The sequence below is a fragment of the Tyto alba genome, unplaced genomic scaffold, assembly GCF_018691265.1.
Source record: "Tyto alba isolate M040663 unplaced genomic scaffold, T.alba_DEE_v4.0 Super-Scaffold_48, whole genome shotgun sequence".
Taxonomy (NCBI): Eukaryota; Metazoa; Chordata; class Aves; order Strigiformes; family Tytonidae; genus Tyto; species Tyto alba.
In genome coordinates, this window is record NW_024881324.1 from 8,173,664 (window position 1) to 8,181,880 (window position 8,217).

The window sequence follows — 8,217 nt, forward strand, 5'->3', positions numbered from 1 at the left end:
TGCTCTGTCTTCAGCTATTATAACCCGGAGCAAAATCTGTATGGTAGTGTTCACATCAAGTTAAAATAAAGCAAAATCAGCATCATTTTCATCCTGCCTGGCTCGCGGTAGCAGCAACAAACTAACAAGTACTAACCCCAGAGCTGAGAACATTTTGCTATTAGCACCGCCGGTGATTTATAAGGAATTAAGCAAAATGCTGCTTGGGTTGGGCAGCCTTGATGCAGAAACAGGAGATAAAACACATCACTGTTTATCCACTACTGCAGCAAGGGGTTAGAGGGAGAGAAGATATTTTTGCATCGTGGTCATGTGAAAGGCAAATTTCACATGGATTTTCATGCAGACCCATAAATCAGTCCATGTTCCCTCTAAGAGTTCATGGTCCTTAGCAAACCTCTCAGTGAACCAGGGCTGAGCTTAGAGGTTGTAAAGAAACCTGAAACCAAGCAAGTTTCAACTAATTTCATATTTTGCTGTGAACATTTTGCTCAGGTCTAACTAGTTTGTTTAGGAGTTTAGGCAAGTACAACCGTGTCCTTCAGGAGAAAAAAAAAATACTCTAAGAAATCAAATACACCACACAAAAAGTAATTACAAAAAATCTTTACCTAAATCTAAATTGTTCCCTGCTGTGTGTTCATTGTATTACTCGCAAAGGTTACTTGTTAAGGTAAGGATCCAGCCTTCATTTTGACACTTGATTTTTTATTTGTTTGTGATTTCTCCCCCTCGGGAAACTCAGCATGCCGGCCTTAGTTGCAGCACGGCTTGCTTACTTTTCTTCAGGGAGGCGTAATGGTTTCAGAAACACATTAGTCAATCAGTCAGAGGAAAATCTCTCTCCTCATTGCAAAATAAAAATAAAATTTAGAAGTCACTTAGTAAGAACAATTAAGATCAGTTAGATCTTGCAAACATATTCCTATGCTTTCCCTGTTTGCCCATACCCATCTCACCCTTCTGGTCTTGAAATTACAGCGGGAGCGCTTTGAAGCAGGAACTGCTTTAAAGGTTTCACTCCATGGCACTTAAAACACAAAAACACAGCCTGTGCCCACGGCCGTGCCCACAACTGAACTTGCAGGGTGGATTGCCGTTTGGGCTGAAGTCCCAGCGGCATTTAACCGGGAAGGTCCGTAACTCCAGCGCCGATGCCCCCAGCACACCGGAGGTGCAGCCCCGCTGCGTACGGGCAGGTTGCTGCCTGCCTCCCCGGTGCAGCTGCAGCGCCGTCGGGGAGGTCTGGAGCAAAGCTCACGGCCAGAAATTAACGCAGGGCAGGGAGCCACAACACATTTGCGTCCCTGGCGAGCCCGATGCCGTGGCCACCGCAGCAGGATGGCAGCTCTAGCCGCCCGCTTCATCCCCGGCTGCCTTGTAGCCCCAGCCCTGAAGAAGCTTGCAATAAAATTCTGAAAGTGTGATCATAGCTGCAAAACGTTTTCCACTTTTAGCAAAGCCCAGACCTTCCCATCAACGCACCCAAACACGCAGCCCTGGCCCCCCTCCCCTGCTCCCAAGGTACACATCATCTTCCAGGTCTTCAGGACACTGAGCAGGGGGGATCGGGATGGAGATACAAGGGCAGTGGGTGATGCACACCCTGTGCTCCTTCACCAGCTGGGACTTGCCAGCCCAGACTTGGGAAGGCTTTCCTCTCACCCATCCTCCCACCACTGTGTCCCTTCGGGCCCCACGTGAGGACAGGGAGGGAAGTGGCCCTCAGCCTGGCTCTCCCGGCATCTCTGCTGAGACGGCGTGTTCGCCTGCTGTGTGCGATGACGGGCGGGTTTCCCCACACCTCCACAAAAGTTGTTTTTGCAAGGGCTGCTTTTCTTAGCCTGGCATTTAAAAGCAGAAGTTATCAGGGCATAAATCATCCTGTGACTTGTTGTGAAGCCTGTGAGAAGAGATAAAGGCAAGACAGTTTGACAAACCGTTATGAGAGAGAGGAGGAGGGAGAGGGCAAGGCGGGGAGTGCAAAGGAGGGAACGGCAGCGCCGACCCTCCTTGGATTATGCCATAGGTCAGCCAAAAGGATGCAAATAAGATCAGGAAGCTGTTTCCAAACTTTCTGAGTCTGGCTACAACTACACGTACCCGCTACAGAGCTGGGTGTAATAAATATCACACTCACAGAGAGCATTACATCACGTAAAGGGAAAAGCCAGCAGATGAACTCACACCATAAAAACCTTGACTTGGTCCCTAGCCAAGCCCAAGCAGACAACCCTGTTATTACGGAGTTGACAGAGTTCTGCATGTTGCTGCAGCTTCACCTTTCCTCTTCCCACCACCTCCTCCAGCACAGACTACCTTTCCCCACTCCTCCTCCATGCTCCCACAGCCCCACCAGCAGCTGTCCCGGGCACCCGTAGCCAGCCGCATAGTGCAAAACAGCAAACCAAACATCTGGCAAATTTTAAAAACATGTTCCTCTCTTTCCAGCATACTTTCCTCACAGCAGTTCCAGTTTGTTTTTCTGATTTTTCTAGTGAATTTATTGACCGTTAATGGCTCTGGGTGACAGACTGAAATTTATAGGCACCGTGGGTCTGAGTCTCATTTACATTAAGGCTCTCTCGTATCTGTTGAGAAGCACTGGGAGTCTTGAAAACAGTCTAAATTTCACTTAGCACACAAAATGCTTTTTACAGCAAAAGGAGAGTTGAGAATTAAGTCTGTCTCTGGTGTCTCACCACTGAGTTTCCCAATAGCCAGTATGGGCAATGCTGGGGGATATTCTGACAGGGAAAACTGGGGCATGACTTAGATCCCAGTGCCCCCAGCCCCACTTTCTGGGGCCTTGGTAAGGTTGAGGGGCCCCCCAGCCCAGCACAGTCACTGCCAGTGAGCCTTGGCCCCGCTGCAGCCCTCAGCCTAGTTCAGCCTTGACATCTTACGGTGCTGTGACATGGCTTTCTCCAGGGGTCTTCTGAGAGCAGGTGAAATATTGGGATCAAGATGAGCCAAACTGGCCCGCTGGGGCCTTTTCTCTCTAATATCTTCATTCTGTCAAAATTATACTTGATCGTGTTTCGCTATTGTTGTTTCTAACTTTCACCTCTGCCTCAGCAATTCCATCTGGTAGGTCATATTCCTCTCTCTGATTGCTTTTTGGATAAAAACATGCTCACTGGGGCCTGCTTGGAATTAGTTTTTATTTCCACTAGATGCTCAGCTCAACCCCATAGTTTCCCTGACTTAACACAGACAGGGTCAACCCACCTTTGCCTTTCTGGCACATGCATTCAAGTACCAATTCCCATGTGCTACAATAACCCCATTACATTTTTAACAATCTCCAAGGGAGAGTCATTTACAGGGACTTGAACTGAAAAGTGCAAGTTTTGTATCATCCTCTTGCGTGTGCACTTGTGCAGATATTAAATCAGCAATGATAGGAGGGGAAAAAAAAAAAAAAAACAACAACAAAACTCTCTTGGCTATGTCCCCAGGACATTCTTCGAAGACTGATGATGTACATCTGCCTTAACTGTCTGGGTCTGAAATACTTAAAGACCACTCTTCTTTCCCTCCCATTAATTTAATTGAGTATCTGGAAACACTTTTTTATTTAGAATTTTATGCCTGTCTTGTAAGAACACCATCCCAATAACCTCATTTCTACCTCTCATAATTATGACAACTTGATCACTAAGGTATGACATGTGGCTGAAACACTACTGGCTACTGCACAGTTGCCATTTATACCTACTGGTGCTCTCTTAGGTCACGAAAGGGCGGAACAAAAATATTTCTCATTTCTAAAAGACTGCAAAAAAGCCCCTCTTTAAGGTTACGTCACTGGCTTGCTCTGTATATGATCGCAATATTCAGTCTGGAGGCTTTCCAGAGTGTGTGCAGGCAGGATTGCAATGCAAAACCTCCTCCAGTCACAAAGATGATGGACTGGCTTGAGGAAAGGAGGACTTGGGTAACCAACCAATCTTCCAGTTGCTGGGTGAATAACAGATGCCAGTCCTAGTAGGCTTCTTAGAGCTCTTAAGAAGACAGGAAAACAAAACAAAGCAGGAAGTGTTTTAAAGATGTATTTAGCTAGCTAGCTGGTGCGTGGCAAACGCATGTCACGGTGGCAGGCCCCAGGGAGCCAAAATTGTCACCGGCATGGAAGAGGGGCCAACAGCTAGTGGGACCTGTGCAGCTCCATGTCTCTGTGCGAGCTCAAGCCGAGCAACGCACTGGCAAAGTGTCTGGGCAGTAGGCTTGCACCCCAGCTGAGGAGAGAAGGTATTCTTGTGGAGTTCTTAAAAAGACATCTTTTCTGGTGGGAAACCTGAGAAAAGAGTGGTCTCCCTCTGATCTCTTCTGCTTCTCACCTTGGATTTCTTTCCTCTTTCCTTCGTCTTCTCTTCTGTGGATATTCCTATAGACATCACAGGGGAAAAAGGACTATTGCTGACTGTGGTCCCCAAGGCTGGGAAGGAAGGAAGACTGACCCTCAAACAGAGATGCTGGCTTGGGGAAACAGCAATAAACCCCTTCAAACATTTAAAATTTTCTATTCTAACTGAAAAATATTACCTCTTCCCGAGGCAGGACACCAGGTAAGTGTAAATTTTTTTTTTAAGTAATAACCTGAAAAATAGCAATCCCCAATCCATTTTTTATTTTGCCTAACTTCTGTTTCCTTGCTTGTACATGTCAATATTTACAAGCTCTACCACTTCTTGGATTATTTATTTTCCCTGGTCTGTTTCACTCAGTGAAAAATCTCTCCAGCTCGGAACTTGACAGTTTGTTGCTGATATCCATCTTTATTAACTTCACTGCTGCAAAAAAAAACAACAACAACAACATATAGTTGTAAAAAAAAAAACCCAGACAAACTCAGGATGATGCTTAAATCAGGGGGGGTGGGTGGGGGGAAACTCTCCAAAAATAGGCAGTGGTTTTTAGCAACATACATTTTTGCATGGATGTCACTGAAAGGCACTTCTCCCTCCACTTCATTAGCAGTCAGTAAATTCACTGACAATCAGCAAGAGAGCTGCTGTCACCACACCTGAGGGGATGGTGGGGAGGGTTGCTCTTCTCGCCTCCCTGCGCTGCACTTTTTTCTGCTTAGGGGCAGGACCGAAAGGGCTCAGAGCTGCCAGGCTCCCTCTTGTCATCCCCAGTGAGCTCTGAAACGTTGGAGCCTGACAGACAGCGACAGTCTTTCCAGATCACATTTAAATCTGGCCTTTGAACGACAACGAACCATGTACTTTTAAAATGTTCCCTGTAATGTGTGATACAGGATGATGAAAAAGGTTCCTCCCTCTTCATTAGATAGACCAGGGCTCAGGCACACCTCCATTTCGCAGCTCACCACCACCACCACCAAAAGGCACTTCAGGATAATCTGAACTTCCCCCAAGGTGTTTTTAGCACTTCTCAGATAGAAATCATTGCTCTCTAAGCCAAGCTGCCAGAACAACAGGCTGTGCCGGTGGGTCTCATCCTCTTCGGTGCAACATCTGCAGGCTTGGCTCAAGCAGAGGATTTACCAGAGCCTTGCTGCCTTTGCACAAAAATAAATCAGAGCCCATCTCCGTATTACATCCGCCACTCAAAATGTGGGGGCAGAGACATCTTTAATCAATCTGGCTAGATTGAGCCCATCCTTTCACATTTTCCCCATCCTGTGTTTTCAGACTCAGAGCACAAGCAAGACAGTCTGGCATGCACAGACCCCTTTAGGCTGGCTCTTTTCATCTCTCTGTCCAGACTCTACAGAGTAATCTAAAAATAAACAAAGCCTCTAGCCCTGATAGTGGCAAAGATAACCTTCCTGCAGGGGTGGGTACAGCTCGGCAGGCAGAGAAGTTAGGGGAGGTGGTGGGGAGCTAGTTTCTGTCTGTGGACACTCGCTCTCACAATCTCCTCAAGAGCCGGTGGGTCACATTGCAGGGACCGGCCAAGTCCGTAGTGCCAACAAATACTGCAGGTCATGAAAAAATAGCGTCAAACCATTCAGCTGCCTTCATAGGAACGGGTCTAATCCTAATAGGAGAGCCACCAGATTGACAGCAAGCTGGGATGCTGTAAAACGCTCACAGAAACGGCACGGGGGTTCTCTCCTGAGGTTTGCTAGCACAGTCCAGCCTTAGCATTGTGAAAGCAAGCACTCATTTCTAAGTGTGGGCACACCTGAGAAAGGGTTTGATTAAACCACCTGGCATCACACTAAGTCTTAAATTGCTCTCTCATATTTTCTCTCTGCCCACTTTTACCTAAAGTAGCCATGTGCCTGGATAGAAAAAAACTTTTTCTGTGAGCTCCTGTATTATCTCTTCTTAGCAGCACTGTCTGCACTGTGAGGGACAGAAAGCCAAAGGGTCTGGCTTGCACCCCAGGAGCATGGGCTCATGCAGGATGACAGGTCATAGCACAATGTATATGTTTCCAGTTTGGCAGACACTCACTCCAAAGGGGTTTCCAAATTTCCTCTCTAGCCTCCTGTGACAGCCTTGGATTAATTTTGTCTGGAACAGAAGATTTATTGCCTTTGAGTCACTGCGGTTCACTTATCTGCTCTACATCTTGAACCCAAAGTTCAGGTGATACTTAGCTATCACCCTTCTTATCAGTTCACTGTGTGACTACCCTGGTGAGACCCCATCCCTTCTTATCTTTCTGACTTTCTCTTTCAGCTGCAGCAATCCTACCAGGGAGCCCTTTTGAAAGGACAACTGCAGTTGCACTGGCTGCAGGAGGTTAAGGGTATGGGTGGTGAGATTCACAGCACTCCTGATGCTTCCTCGGAGCGCTTCAGGCATGTGAAAGCCAAAATATCGAAACAAGAACTTCCAAGTGCTTGAATGAGATCAGCTTGATACCCAAGGGCCTGGACTCTGCCCCGGTGGCTTTAGCCCTGGTTTACAGCCAAAGTTTAGAGAAATCTGTTTTCCAGTTCCCACTCAGATGCAGCTGAAATCCCACCAGCGTGGTCCATCCTGGGAGCGGACTGCATCTCCGCGCCCTGGGACCTGGCGCCAGCCCAGATGGCAGGAGCGCTGTGAGAGAGGCCACTCTCACGCGGTTCTCATCACTTTGGGCAGAGGTTAGTTCGCGGGATTTGGCATCTTCAGACCCAAGCCTAGGCAATTCAAATCAGACTTAAATCTGTTGCCTAAACCCAATTTGGATCTAATTGTAAATGGCTCTGGACAGCCCTGGAGAGCGTGGGAGATTTTATCCTTTCTTCCTGAGAAAAGCTACTCCAAATGCTTGCGTTGTCAGGTAGCCCATATGTTTGTTTATTTGCCTGCTCACTTCCTCAGTCCCCTTCTGATTCATTTCTTCATGGATAGTTAAGTCTGGCTTCAGTGGCAGGTCCTTCCCGCCAGCAGCACCGTTTGGGGACACCCGTAAGCTGCTCAGCGGGATGCCTGGTTGCAGGAGGGGGGGCAGGAAGGCAGCAACCTAAAGCTCTTCAAGGCCACCAAAGACACTCGTGGGGCTGCGGAGGAATTTTCCGCCGAGCATGGAAAGTTCCCCCCACACGCTTTGGTGTGGAGTCACCTCAGCGGCATGCACCACGCAGGGGGGGAGGACTGGCCGGCTTTTGAGTCAGAGCCACGCAGAGCCGGAGCGGCTGCGCGCTTTACGCAGCGCCGTGCGTGCCAGCGGTGAGTCTGCCCGAGGTCAGCGCCGCTCACAGCCGAGGACACGACGGGTTGTGGTAATTTATTATTTTAAAAGGAGGGTTTATTTCAGGAGCTCGGTGTTTTATTTCCCATCCTTTATGACTCATTAAGTCAGGTGAGCCACCTCTATTATTTACCTATACTTCTGTATTTCAAGGGCAGGTCCTAAATTGATATTTGTATCAGCTGAGCACCTTCTGAGGCCAAGCTCCCTCATTTATCTGCCTGCTTAGCTAGGGATTTACCTTGTGTTCATACCCATGCTATAGGACTGACTCCCCGACAGTCAGTTAGAGCAGCAGGTTTCTGACAATTTGCTTCACAACCAGCATCCAGCTCCTGTGTTCTCTGCTTGTCAATAACTATTGGTGCCACTAGTGGAAAATAAAGTAATTTCCGCACATCTCAGTTAGCATTTTTCTTTGAAAACACAACTGGAAAAAGAAAAAAATCATGAGAAACTTGTGAAGCTCGGGGAGTGGAAATGTTGCCATGTGGCAAAAAGAGACATTGCCTATGCACAGGACAGCTGAGAGAACAGAGAAAACTACTAATAAAC

At 47.6% G+C, this 8,217-nt stretch overlaps 1 long non-coding RNA gene across 1 annotated transcript; it reads left to right on the plus strand.

Moving 5' to 3' along the window:
- The first annotated feature begins 4,149 nt into the window (after nucleotides 1-4,149).
- LOC116960421 lies at nucleotides 4,150-7,983 on the plus strand. The gene is made up of 3 exons (XR_004406386.2): nucleotides 4,150-4,254; nucleotides 4,397-4,571; nucleotides 6,663-7,983. It is a non-coding gene; the product is annotated as an uncharacterized LOC116960421 (long non-coding RNA).
- The last annotated feature ends 234 nt before the right edge of the window (nucleotides 7,984-8,217 follow it).